The sequence below is a fragment of the Lissotriton vulgaris genome, chromosome 7, assembly GCF_964263255.1.
Source record: "Lissotriton vulgaris chromosome 7, aLisVul1.2, whole genome shotgun sequence".
In the NCBI taxonomy this organism is placed as follows: Eukaryota; Metazoa; Chordata; class Amphibia; order Caudata; family Salamandridae; genus Lissotriton; species Lissotriton vulgaris.
The window spans coordinates 818742844-818757693 of NC_141695.1; the positions used below are offsets into that span (position 1 = coordinate 818742844).

At 47.5% G+C, this 14850-nt stretch overlaps 1 protein-coding gene and 1 long non-coding RNA gene across 2 annotated transcripts in view; one reads left to right on the plus strand and one right to left on the minus strand.

The window, feature by feature from the left end:
- The window catches only part of DNAH17 (dynein axonemal heavy chain 17), a 15539113-nt gene that overhangs the window by 10650131 nt on the left and 4874132 nt on the right, over positions 1-14850 (plus strand). The window lies entirely within an intron of this gene.
- Positions 1-14850, minus strand: part of LOC147702473 (uncharacterized) — a 183767-nt gene that overhangs the window by 91771 nt on the left and 77146 nt on the right. The gene's annotated exons all lie outside the window — the stretch shown is intronic.

Consider the following 14850-nt stretch of genomic DNA (forward strand, 5'->3'; position numbering starts at 1 on the left):
AAGAACAGTTTGGCGTTATTCTCAGGAGGGGTAACAGAGCTACAACAAACTTATGATGATGAGGCATTGTCATATGTCGATGACATTTATCTGTTGATGCGAGGATTGGGGTGCCCCAAACCTGCGGGATGAGCTGCTAAAGAAACACTGTGGTCTCATCCAATTTTAATTCTGGTTCCAATTTGAATTTAGTAAAATATACACAAACTCAAACACAAATGGATTATTGGTTATACTTCATAACCATATATTCACCGTTATAGCAATGAAACCATGTGCTTTGCACATTAACTAATTACATCATCATAACTTCACAATGAGACTTCATATAGATACACTTTCACAATGTTACAAAAATGAAAATTGCAACTTTTAAAATATATCCCAATGCATTTCGGGTCGTTATAAACCCTTCTTCAGCGGGATTCTGTACAACAGGGTTATCAAGATGAACGAAATAGGTGGAAATCCTCTGTGTGGAACTACAACAAAAAATAAAATGTTTCAACAATGTCATCCTCAATACATTGCAAGGTATACATGATAGGATTTGCACTCGAAAACAGCGTGAAGTGCTCCCAACGTACCGCATGTGCCAACTTGAGTGTAGAAAAAATACTTGTCAAACGTGTGCCAATGTGAAATTCGTGACTATACAATCTCAAACATGTGCTCGTGTCTTATCTAACAGCTATATTGTCGTAAATGAATCTAGGACCCTAGTGTAATTTTCCCGATTCATGCCCTTATATATGTACAAATTACCCGATCCTTATATAGGCATAGGAATCATTACCATATTTGGACTGAGCCTATACAGCCCAAATACGGCATGGCTACTTCCACTAAGTTCCAAGAATCAACAATGATTTCCTAGAAAAACCTGCCTTCAGCAGCTAGGGACTTCCCCTCGCCTGAATACTTCAGGGTCCACTGGGAAGGGTCGTTTTTCGGTCACGCACCTAGCGGTGCAGTGCGCAGCATTGCTCGCACAACTAGAGACTTTTTTGTAGGGGGTTTGGAAATGGACCTAGGAATCGCACACGCTCGTGCATGTGCTTTTCCTTTTGGGCCACGCTATTGGCCTTTACGTGCGTCTTTTTTATGGAAGACTGTAAGCAATTGGCCAAAGGCTGGCGCATTGCTCCGCCCATTGCCTATTGGTGTCTCTTACGCGCACCCCTGGCATGTGGTTTCAATTATCGTGCCCAGACAAGGGCGCTATAATTAAAACCACATGTCTGCCTGTGGCGTGCGCACCACTCGCAGGCTTCTTCTTTGTTGGACAAGAAGGAAAGAGAGTAGGGCTGCTCGCGTTCACCACTCGTTTCCTTCGGCTGTTGCTAGTTGTGCTTCGGGTCGAGTACTGCGGGCCGTTCAGTGAGAAAAGTGCATTTCAAAGCAGCCCGTAACACGGGGCCCGGGGTCCAATCCACCTTGGCTCGGGAAGCGTTTTCTCCTTGTGACAAACAGCACAGCGGCTCCTCACTGCAGCTGGGGAGACCACCAGAAGGGGGTTCTCCCTACCCGGGATACGCTTTTACCACCCACCCGGGAAGAGAAAGGTGACCTTTAAAAATATTGTATGTGGATGTTTCAAAATCTTTGAAAAATCGTCGATGGTGAGGGTGGATCTGGGGGTGAAATGGCAGGGTTTTGAGGAAATAAATGCGAAATCCATCACTTTTCGTTTGGAAAAAAATGCATACCTTTTTTAATGCGTAATTTGACTTGAATGTGCCGGATTAATATAATCCACTCAATGGTGGTTGAGAAGCAGGCAGCGATATCATTTTTGCGAGTTTGCAACGTTTTATTGAATGGTAACATGCAGTGTCATTCAGTTTAGATTGTTTAACCTTTTATATATACATTTCGTTTTTCGGGTTTACCCGATACAGCCAGGGCAGATTTCTCTCAATGGACCAGCGACACCCGCCCTTTTATCATAAAAGCTTGATGTGGCAGGCAGATGTTCCACCTTTGTAGTGCTTTAAAAAAATTGCTTGCATTGTTCCCCAAGTAATCAGTAGCACTTTCAATCTTCTTCTGCAGGATGAAGTACAGACTCAACACCACGAATGAAAGCGACTCTCTTCCGTAAATGCATTAACCACACGAGCTACCCCACAAGTGTTCAAGAAGAGGATAGCAGGAAAGCGGGAAATCTGCTTTATTGGCGGAAACTTTAATACATCCGAGCAGCTCACAGCAGCAAATGAAAAGAGGACAAATATGAAACTTTTCACTGTTAGGGTGGTGGCCGGCTGCCGTGCCGTGTTTCTGGCTGTCTTTAATAAAGCACCACATGCTGCAGGAGCATCCTCGTGGCACCTGAGAGACATATAAGAGACATATAAGTACTTGCTATATGTACAAGGTACACGCGGAATGCAGGTTGAGGTGGTAAGGAAAGGTAAAAACGGTGACATAAGACTTCAATGCTCGCGCACATATCTGGCCATTTTGTTTTCTGAAATGGGCCCAAAAGAGAAATTCCAAATTATGTTGTTATTACTGAAAACTGCTGTTAATAAATAGTTTATAAAAACCATCTGGCTGGCGGGCAGTTCTGGATCTTATTCATTAAAGATGTAAACAAAAGGACACGGAACATGTCAGACCCCATAAACTGTACAGGGACCACCCATAACCATTATGTGGACGCTACACACTTCTCTAAAACCTTATAGACTCTTCCGAGAGCCGATATAGGAACATGTAACAAGCACTCAGGGAACTTTCCACAGATTCTTTAGGTACGCTACACAAGCTTATAGGGAAGTCCACAAATGTAACATCTATTTCAACAAACTCCGAAGCAACTCCCAAGATGTTCTATAACAACACCCTGGAAACCTCAATAAACCTCTTCCCACCCTTTAACCTACAGCCTTCTTCAGAACAAGCATTTGCAATGCAATAGGTCTCGCAGTAGTTAACGTTTGAGCTACTGGCGATGCAAATAATGATGCAACGCCAATAGCTCAAACTTTCAGTAATGCGAGACCTATTGCATTGCAAATGCTTGTTCTTTAAAACTACAACCACGACTTACCCATTGACTAACATTGAACACACTTAGAGAGCTTGCCCAGGTTGTCTAAGACCACTTAAATCACCATAAGGGTTGTCTGGATTATTGCAGGGTGCTACACTTACATAAGTGAGCCCCATATACTAATCCAGCTTCTCACATTGGTGTGCAGAAGTTGGGATTCAAGCCTGCATTGTTTTTCCAGCTAATCAATGTGTGGATTAATAAAAAAAATCATCACTGGCATTAGGCACATATAATATTTTGATAGACTAAGTAAGTTCTCCAGTCTTAGGAAGTTTAGTTTACACTAGGTGCAACACCATACTACACCTAGTAATTATGTCTTTAGTTTGGAATACTAGTGTGCCTCCGTCTTCTAAATGCAGTGGTCTTACGTTCCCGTAACTAAGGACGAGGTGTATTTCTAGGAAATTAAAGGTAGGTAGCAATCCAACCACTAAGCATCTCCTAGAGCTGCCTTTCCTAGATGATCTCCAGAACCCGACAGGTCAGGGGATCAGGACCAAGTGAGTGGGTATGCTCCAGAAGATGGAACAAAAGGGGTAACCCCCAGTGGCCCAAATTCTGAGCATACCTTGATGAACTTTGGTCCAGGGAAGGGTGCAGATGGCACACCAAGTGTCCCTTAAAATAGGTCCCTCCTTATTCCTCCTGGTAGGTTTTAGAGCAGACAGAGGAGATCTAGGTCTCCCTCTGCTGGAACCAATGCTACAGAACAGTCCATAGGGACCTCTATCTCTAGTCAGAGAGAGGATTCCTTGGAGAGGGAATACCATCTGATCAAACTTGAGAGAGTTAGACTCAAGCTCAGGCGAGATCAGTTGGCCTTTGACAAGGAGGCCCTTGAAGTCCAAAAAGCTAGGAAAAATCTGGGACTAAAGTCCCATGGTGGCAGTCCTAGTGTCCCTAGAGTCAAGGAAAACTCTTTTCATACTACGAACCTGAGCAGGATATGCCATCCAGAAATGGATCCCTGCATTAGAGAGGGCCTGTAAAGTTAAAAGGGTACCTCAAGGGCAGAGGGCAGCTATCCTGCGGCTCTCCTCTGCTAACAAAGGTAGAGATACGCTCCTCACTGTTAGAGAAGAGGATGCTGACAATTACTCAGTTCTGAAGAGTGCACTCATTGATGGGTTTGGCTTAACTACTGAGCAATACAGAATTCAATTCAGAGGCACGCAGAAGGCACTCACCCAGGACTGAGTAGATTTCATTGATAGTGCTATTAAGGCTCTGGAGGCTGGCTTCATGGAAGCAAGGTACAGGACTATGAAGGATTGTGCAGTTTGATAATGAGGAAGCTCAACCTTAATAACAGTCAGAGCGAACTTTTGCATGAGTACCTGGTGGACTTTGACTTGAACTCTTCCCAAGAATTGGGAAAGAAGGCAGACAAATGGGTTTGCACCAGGGTAAAGCAGAAAAACCATGGTAATCGCGGTGACCAGAAGAAGCAAGTTTCTTCTAAATCCCAGAGTAAGGGTGGGGCAAAGGTAAAGATAACAAGCATTGGCATAGCCAATAGGTCTCGCTCTTGGGACCTTCCAAGTATTTAGGTATGCAGCACAATATTCTTGGTGCAACAACAACTGTTGCATGGCTAAACACTTAAAAGGTCCCAAAGGCGTGACCTATTGGCTATGCCAATACTTGTTTATTGTTGCAGTGAGTGATGAAAAACAACATGAATTTTGCCTTCCCACATGCAGTTTTGTTTCAGTGGGAATTTTTGCACTTTTAAGATAAGGGTAAATGTTTTGTATTAAACTTTCTAAAGTATTTGCATCCTATTGCCAAAGCAAGCAGGTGAGTCCTAGGGTATTGCTTGAGCTTGCCATGCGGAAAGGTAATGGAACAGAATTTCTGGTATCTAACGTGATGATTGAAGCTAGTCTGTTGATGTTCTTTGGTTAAATGCTTGAGTTAACCAAAGGATTTTAGAGACTCTTCATTTCTCCTCATTGTGAAATGTCTTGATTCTGTAGTAAGTTAACTGAATAGGTCTGGCTTTAATATGCAAATACATGCAACCACGGACATAAATAAATGCGGTTTTCGTGCATTAGCACACTAAGGGCCCGAATTATATATTGCCGGTATGTATACTCCTCACAACAGAGACAAAGTGTGCATGCCACCAATATGAAGGTCTGACTGTCCGATTTATAATCAGACATTCAGTCGCAGCTCTGTAGCAAACAGTAAAATATTATTGACAAGAACTGCAGTGACGGCGGTTCCTGACAATGTCTTTATATATTACTGCCTGATTGGTGGTCATTTATAAATTAGGTGAGCAGACTATGGCCGTCCAACTAAAAATAAATCAGTCCCTGAAGTACACAGCTATTGCCAATCTTTCATACTTACAAAGTGATAAAAAGCAAGTGCTCACCAAATACCATCCTTATCAGCAGGGCTGGACTGGGAACCACAACCGGCCCTGGCAAAGTGCTCGGCCGGCCCCCCTTCCCACTCGGAGGTGCCGCCGAGTTCTTTGCCGGGGACGGTTTTCGGCTGATTTTGTTACAGGGACAGCCTGCAGGATAGCTCTCAGAGCTGTGTTCTGGATTTCGTGAGTTTGAAAGACATACTCAGCCTTCTACACTTTCCTGATTGGTAAATTGAATACCATGAATGAATTAATGGTAACATCTGAGCTTTGGATACTCCCCTTCTCATTAAAATGCACTGTCATAAGAATATGCTGCATTTACTCATATATCCTGTATAATATGTACAGTGATTCTGACTCAATCAGTGCATAATATGAGTAAAGTTATGTATACATGATCTAAGTCCCTGTGAAGGAACTGTCCAAGAGGAACTTGGCCTTGTCCAGGCAGAGTTCTTGGGGGCAGGGGGCTCTTCCAGAGCAGACTTGAGTCTGGAAAAGCAATTCTGCCCATCTTTTGAACCCCGCAGGCAGCAAGCTGATGCGGAGGAATCAGGGAATGTCAGTGGGTCCCATAGGATCTTTTGAGAAGAAAGGCTTCTGCATTCTGAAGGTAGAGACGCCAGGTCTGGTGCCACCAGGAGGTTGGTAAATCCTCAGACATTCAGGGGTTATTGCCTCTCCCTGGCACATGACATTCCCCTTGTAGGGCACCTTGGGCAAAGTAAGACTTGGGATTGGATTGTCCCTCATTTTCAATGGCCCCATATGTCAGAAGACACCAAGGAGTTGTGTCGCTCCTGTGTCACTTGCCAAGCTAGTGGTAAGTCAGGTGGCACTACAAAGGCTCCCTTAATTTCACTTCCAGTGGTTGGGGTTCCCTTTGAAAGGATAGTGATTGATATTTTTGGTCCCTTAAACCCCCCCAACAGCATCTGGACACAGTTACATCCTAGTGGTGGTGGACAATGGCACTAGATATCCAGAGGCTATTCCCTTTAGGACCACTACAGCTCCCTTGGTGGTTAGAGCCCTTCTGGGTGTCTTTTTTCAGAGTGGGTTTCCCTAAGGAGGACTTAACAGACAGAGGTACAAACTTCATGTCTAGTTACATTACTGCCATGTGGAAAGAGTGTGGTGTAAACTACAAGTTTACCCCACCCTACCATTCACCTTGCAATGGGCTTGTTGAAAGGTTCCACAAGACCCTCAGGAATATGATCATGGAGCTCCCAGAAAAGCTCATTTGACAATGAGATTTCTTACTACCCTGCCTTCTCTTTTCCTACAGAGAGGTTCCTCAGAAGGGGGTGGGCTACAGCCCATTTGAACATCTCTTTGAACATCCAGTCAAGGATCAATTGTGTCTGGTTAAGGAGTGCTGCGAGCAGCCTCTCAAACCTCCTGCACAAGATATTGTAGACTATGTCTTTAGCCTGCATTCACATATGGCTGAGTACATGAAGAAGGCCATAAAAAACCTTGAGGCCAGCCAAGAGCTTCAGAAAGCTTGGCATGACCAAAAGGCTGTACCACCTGTTTACCACCCAGGACAGAAAGTGTGGGTGCTGGAGCCTGTGGCCCCACCAGCTCTCCAGGACAAGTGGATAGGCCCCCACATCATTCTTGAGCAAAAGGTGAGGTTACGTATTTGGTTAACCTAGGTACTCCTTGAATTCCCCACGGGTACTTCATTTGAACCACCTAAAGCCTTTTATTGACAGGGTTTACATGAGCTTGCTCACAGCCACTGTTGAGGGACAGAAGGAAGTTAGTTACCCTCTCTCTAATCTCCTCTTTCAGGACCCTATTCATGGGTCAGCTGATGGAGTAGCCTTGGCAGTCTGCCTCAATGACCAGCAGCAAGCTGATTGCAGGAAAGTCCTCAATAATTTTGCCCACCTGTTTCCTCTGACTCCCTTTCAAACCACCTGGTGTACCCATTGAAGTTGATACAGGTGACAGTATGCCTGTGAATAATACAATTTAAAGGCAGCCTGACCATGTTAGAGATTGCATCAGGACTGAGGTCCAAAAGATGCTGGAGTTGAGGGTCATTAAGAATTTGGATAGCCCTTGGGCTAGTCCGGTTGTCCTTGTGCCAAAATTATTTATTTATTTTATTTATTTATTTAAAACATTTATATAGCGCGGCTGTCACCTTGCAGGTATCCTGGCGCTAAGATAACTCCTAAGATGGATGCACTGGGAGACATCAGTAGAGTAGCCAGAGTTTAACTTTTAGGGAACAGCCAGGTTTTGACCCGCTTCCTGAAAGGGAGAAGTTCCGTTGTTTGGCGGATGTCAAGGGGCAAGCTATTCCAAAGTTTTGCGGCTGCAACTTTGAAAGATCTCCCCCCAGCCCTGACCTTTTTGAACCTCGGTACTGTAACAAGACAGGCTGTTGTAGATCGGAGGGCTCTGGTTGGAATGTACCAGGTGAACATGGATTGCAGGGAGCCGGGCCCAACTCCATGCAGGGCTTTAAAAACAAGACAGAGAGATTTAAAGGCCACTCGCTGTTTCATAGGGAGCCAGTGAAGCTCGGCCAAAGCCGCAGTGGCCGAAGATCTCCTAGGCCAACCAAGGGTCAATTTGGCAGCGGCAATTTGAACTCTTTGGAGTCTGTCTAGCAATATAGCTGGGGCCTCGAGCAGCAGCGCATTGCAATAGTCGAGGCGACTGAGAATGGTACACCTGACTATTAAAGCCCGGGCCTGCAAGGGGATAAGTGGCAAGATCTTACGAAGAGATCGCATGTGGGCCGAGCAGGTGGACACTGTTTTCGCAGCCTGGGCTTCCATACTGAGTTTGTTGTCCATCATAACACCCAGATTGCGAACAGTGGTGACCGGCTGTGGCTTTTCCGGGGCTTCAGGGGGCCAAAACTCCGCCGGGAACGGGCGGGGGATCCGACTTCCGGCACAGAACAGCACCTCGGTTTTAGAGGTGTTGAACTGTAGGGAATTTTTGTGTAACCAACCAGCTGTGTCTCTCAGACAGTCATGAAAAGATTCCAGAGGGATCGATTCCTCACCCTCCCAGGAGAGGATGAGCTGAGTGTCGTCAGCGTAGTTGATTGCCTTTAGCCAGTGGGATTTTATTAACGTGATCAGTGATTTAAGGTAAACGTTAAATAAAATAGGGCTGATGGACGAGCCTTGAGGCACCCCGTGGAGCACTGGGGAGAAGGCCGATTGAAAAGGGGGAAGAGACACAGCCTGCTTCCTATCCCGCAGGAAGGAATGAAACCAGAGCAGGGCAGTGCCGTCCACCCCTGCCTCCCTTAGTCTCTCCAATAGAATCACGTGATTAACCGTATCGAATGCAGAAGACAGGTCCAGCAGGATCAAGGCTGCTGCCTGGCCCCTGTCTGCTTCCTCATACAAATGACGGTAAGTAAGACATGAGGTGTTGTGTGGACTACAGAGGCCTCAATGCAGTCACTAGGACTGATGCCCATCCAATTCCAAGGGCAGATGAACTGATTGATACTCTGGCCTAAGCCAAGTATCTTAGTGCATTTGACCTGCCTGCTGGCTATTTGCAAATCAAACTCTCTGGGGATGCCAAGCCAAAAACAGCATTTTCAATCCCTAGTGGGCATTATCAATTTATTGTAATGCCTTTTGGTCTGAAAAATGCACCTGCCACATTTCAGAGGTTGATGAATAATGTTCTCACAGGTCTGGAAGCCTACAGTGCAGGATATCTAGATGATATTGCTGTCCTAAGTTTCACCTGGGAGGGTCACCTGGTCCACCTTAGAAATGTTCTGGAGGCCCTGCAGAAGGCTGGCCTCACCGTGAAAGCCACAAAGTGCAAGATAGGGCAGAGCAAAGTTGTTTACTTGGGTCTCCTGGGAGGTGGGGGCCAACTTCAACCACTGGAGAGCAAAATCCAGACCATAATTGGAGGAAGGTAGGATCCTTCTGCATGGTTACCCCCAATTTTTTCCTGGTGCTACGATGTTTCTGAATAGTCTGGCTGGGATCCTGCTAATCAGTAACCCAGTGTCTGTGCTTTCTCCCCTAAATTGGTATGGTAAGTACTTAGGTACATCCCAGATCGGACACTGGGGTTCCCTTATCAATCCCAAGTATACGGTACTGAGGTACCCAGGGCATAGGTACACCAGTGGTCCCCCGTGCATTATGCCACCTGTAGGGACCACTCAAACTGTAACTGCAGGCTGCCATTGCAGCCTGTGTAAGCTGGTGCTAGCATCACTTACAACATATATAGTGTTTCCAATATCTGAGGTCACTACACTTAAAACCTATGAGTCACCCCTAAAGCAGGTATTTCAATCCTGAAGGCAGGGTGCTCGGTTCTGAGTGTGAGGGTGCCCTTACAGGAGCAGGAAACCCCTACAAACTTCAGACTCTATTTTCCCGTGTTGTAAGTGCATCAGCCAGTACGATACATAGAGTGGCGATGTGTCATTACGCAATGACCATCTCTAAACTGGCTGTAAGGAACCTTATCATATTTCGTATCAAACATGTTGGAATCATACCCCACGGTGTGGGAGGTATGATTCCATGCACTGTAAAGCTCCTCTGAGCGGCCCTCAGTGATCCCGCACCAGTCTCCTAGACCGGGACAGCACAACACATCTGCTGACAACCAGAGACATGATTCTGCCCTCCTGCTGCTGAGCCAAGCTTGAGCAGGAGGGCAGAACAATAGGTATCCTGTCACAGGGAGATGTTACCTCCTCCCAGACAGCGTTAGTGTGTTGGGGTCGGGTGGGAGCGCTTGCCAGTGCTACTCAGTCTGCTTGAGGGGCACATTAGGTGCCGTCCTTGCATAGTCCAAGTCAAACCAGCTCAGGGAGACATTGGCTCCCGCTCTGGCGTGAAACTGGACAAAGGACATGGGTCTATCCTCCCCACTGTCCGACCTCTCTCCGGGAAGGAACACTGAATCATCCCGACCCTTTCCTTAGGAGACTTAAGGGCTTACCTGAGGGTGGGTCCCTACATTAATCGTGGGACAAGATTCATTTTAAGACACTACTTCTTCTTTGACCGTCTGTCCACTCTGGACTTCACTGGACTTCGCTCTGGGCTTCAAGGCTGCAACGAGGAAGACTCCTGCTGCTCCTGGGCTCGTCACCCCGCTTATCTACAGCAACGTCCCTGCCAGTGCTCCATACAGGAACCTTCCAAGGCCTGTGAGCATCCAAGACACCAGAAGGAATCTCCCTTGAAGTGAAGGAGTCACTTCCCTGCATCTGCAGGCACCGCAACCAAGCTGACCAGTCTGCTGATCCTGGGCTCCCACGGACTCCAGAAGGCTCAGCAACACAGGTGGTGGTTATCACATCCATTGAGGCCTGTCCTTTCCTCTCACCAAGTTTGAGACCAGTATCCCTTGTCAGAGCCGCAGAAACTGAACCCTGTGCACCGTGTGGACTTACAATAGCAAAGGCTTGATGGCTTTCTTCCACCAAGATCTTTGGGCTCCCAGTAGCCCCAACCTCAAGCATCTCCTGTAACCAAGATCTTCATCCTCACTGCATCACTTGCTCCGTGGGCCTGCATCTTTGGTGAGCTGCTCGACGTCCTCTTGGGACTCAAGTGCCTTGGGCCTCTGGGTCCTCTTGAGGGTCTTCTTTGATTTCAGCAGGTTCCCCTGATTGCTCGGTGCCTACCCTGACTCCTCTGCCTCACCTGGTCCTTGCTGGTCCCGACACTCTGCCTTCTTTGCTTTCCTTGTTGTTTGGCGTTGACAAGGCTTGTTGGTTTTTCCTGACAAACACCGACCCCTCAACTCTCGACATCCGATATAGGACAGCTTGTGAATTGCTCCTTGTCTTCCGCTACATCGTCTGGTCCACACAGCTGCAGCTCAAAGATCATTGACACCTCTCCTCTAACACTTGACATCAGTGGGCATTTGTCTTCCGTGCCTCCTGGTCACTCCCGAATGGCGTAGACTCTGCCCCCTTTGGCTTCAGGTACTTCTCGACTTGAATCCACCTTTGGGTTCCGCTGGACACTTTCACCTTCTCCAGCAACAGCATATTCCTGAAGTCCGCCATTGAGTTTGACGGTGGCTTCAAGCGCCACTTCACACCTATGCACCCGGCTTCCCTGGTGTAGGTATCCTGGTTCCTAGGGTATTCACAGTTGGGGTGGCTCTCCAACCTTCTGTCTTCCACGGGTTTTCTTCATTGTCCACTGGGAAGGGTCCATCTTCTTTAAAATTGCAACCGCCACTTACCCATTGACTTGTATTGAGCCAGCTTTCTTGTTCCCACTCTGCACACATTCCTGGTTACTTACCTCGAGTGGTTCCTTGGGTCCCCGGCACTTCTATATCTTCTCGGTATAGTCTTGACTCGAGTCGTGGTTCGCATACCACTATTTTAGTATATTGTTTGGTCTCCCCCTAGGAACCACTGTATATTCGTGCTACTTACCTGTTTCTATTGAAAAGTATTGTGTGCATTCTGTATATCTCCAGCTCGGAGATATCTGTATGTGTTACTGAGTGTCTTATAATAAATACATATTTTTATAAATATACTTTGTGCTACTTTATTACTTAATCTATACCTATAAGATGATGTTCTAGTAAAACAAGCTGCTTTACACTCCTTCCGGACTAAGCATGAAGGCTGCTCTCAACAGCTACCACGTAGAGAGCTTTTAAAGGCTGTCTAAGACCACTAAAATCACCATAGGGTTTGTCTGGACTAGTGCAAGGTAACCACTTACATAAGTGTGCACCATATACTAAGCCAGCTTCTCACAATAATTTACTGGTTTGCTCCCATTACCAAGACTCAGGTCAGGTCTTTCTTGAGCCTGGCTGGGTTCTACAGGAGGTTTTTTTAGGGATATGGGTCTATTGTGACTTCCCTTAATGATCTCACCTCAAAAAGGATGTCTAAGAAAGTTCAGTGGACAGTTAGCTGTCAAAAAGGCATTTGATGACCTAAAGTAGTCCATGTGCTCTGCTCCCATTCCACAAAGTCCTGATTACTCCAAAACCTTAATTGCCCAGACAGATGCTTCTGAGATAAGAATAGGAGTGGATTTGTCACAACTTAATGCAGAGAGCCAGGATCAGCCAGTGTCTTTTATAAGCAGAAGGTTGACCCCCAGGTAGAAACGTTGGTCAGCTATTGAGAGGGAGGCCTCTGCTGTGGTCTGGGCTTTGAAGAAGTTGAGGTCATACCTGTTTGGTACTCACTTCATTGTTCAGACAGACCATAAGCCCCTCCTATGGCTTAAACAAATGAAGTGTTAAAACCCCAACCTTTTGAGGTGGTTCATTTCCCTACAGGGGATGGACTTTTATATAGAACATAGACCTGGGATGGACTCTCCACATATTTCTACTTAGAAAATGAAGACTCAACTGGGCACGGTTAGTCTCATCTCCTTTCGTGTGGGTGGGGGGGGGGGGGGGGGGGGATTGCTTAGCAAAGTAGGATCTGCTTTCATGGCTGCCCCCACTTTATGCTGGTGGTATGCTGTTTCCTGACTAATCTGACTGGGATCCTGCTAACCAGGACTCAAGTTACTGAGCTATATCCCTCAATTTGACTGTGGCAAGTACATTGGTACCTTTCTTATTGGCTACTGGTGTACCCTTCTAAGTCCCTAGTGTAGGAGAGTAGGGTCTGCAATCCTATGATCACCCGGACTTTTTGCTTTTGTTTCACTGGTTTACGACTTTCTCGGGCTGCGGGCCTGCTAATCAGACCCACAGCCTAGCTGTTCTCTCTCTAAATTGATGCATGTACCTTAGGTGCATTACCCAATTGGAACTGGGCCACCCTGTCAGACCCTGTAACTCAGGGCATCGGTGTACCCAGGGCCTACCAGGGGCTGAAGCATGTATTATGCCACCCCTGGATGGCCATCTAAACCTGACACAACTGGCTGCACGACAGCTGGGGCAACGTAGCGTACCCGCTCGTTGCTTTAGGTATAGTAGCCCTATATCTAACCACACAATGGACACCCGAGTTCCTATCAGACACTCCTATGGCAGGCCTTGACAATCCTGAAGGCAGAGTGCTCGGAATCGTGTGAATTGGGTTCTGGCCCGAGCCGAGCCCGGTTGCAGCTGGCGGAACCAAGACCCAATGGCTGTTCCATGATAACGCGTGCCATATCGGTAACTTCGGTATTGCGTTATCCAGACATGTCGAGTAAGGTGTCATACGAATCGGGATGCTACCCCCTCACCAATTCTGGCGACAAGGTTAGCATTCCGCCCTTCTAGAGGGACACGACATGTATGTAACTGTGAACCCCGGTTAAAGTTAACTAAAGCCTCAGCTCCACAAAATGGATGCTGCCACCACAGACACGAGTCTGACCTCCTGCTGCTGGGAGTCCTTCCAGCGAGGAGAGCTTGGACAAAGGGTTTCCTGTCAAGGGCGGTGTTCGCACCGTCCCAGACAGGGTTTGTGTATTCTGGGTAGGTAGGGCTTTGCGAGAAGGTGACTGCGGAGTGGCACCCCGGTGCTCACTACGCATCTGCCGGTCAGAACCAGTTCCAGGGGCGCCAGCCCCTGACCTGGGGACAGTCCGGCAGGGGAGAGGGGTGTAACTACCCCCCTTCCTGGTCCCACCCTTAGGGCAGGACCTAGTCATGTACCCACCCCTTTCTTTAGGATAAAGGCCGGAGCGGGGACCCTTCCAAATTAGATCATCTTTGAATCAAGAATACTTTCTACGAAAGGACTTCGAGACTCTTCTCAAGATTTCTCCCTTGTGGCTAAGGAGTAGTCACCCTGCACCAGCGGGCACCATCTAAGAACTCTGCGGTTTGCTGCAAGTCCTTCCTCAAGGAATCCGACAGCCCAGCTCGACGAGAACCGGCTTCCCTGGCACCTCTGACCTCTACCCACGTCATCAGCTCAGCTGTGATCTGTGGGTGCGACGAGACCTCGAGGGACCGGCCATCAACAAAACCTGCACGCTTTCTGAATCAGCACGACCATCGAAGCAATTCTCTGGTGAGTGCTCTGGGGTCCGAGAAGCCCCGACCCTGAGCCGCTCCAGCACCGAAGTGCAGTCTCCCAGCATCTCCACGATCTGCGTGGGGCCCTTCTGCTCGCTGCTCAGTACGTTGTCTGGTCACTAGCCGCTGGCTTGTGCCCTTCTTTGACGACATCCGACAACCAACGCTGCTGGTCTGGTTGCTCCAGACTGGCCCTTGCTTCCATCTTTGAGGGAAGCCCCCCGGACCCTCCTGGTCCACTCAAGACGCCATTTTAGGCCCACCCCGTGGCCCTGAAATCTGCCAAGGCTTGTTGCCCCAATCCTGGGCCCAGCGACGCCGACAGCATCAACCTCCGTGGGACAGCTCGCACCTCCATCCTGGTCGCCGACAACGCCTCCTAGTCCGTGAGACTGCAGAGCCC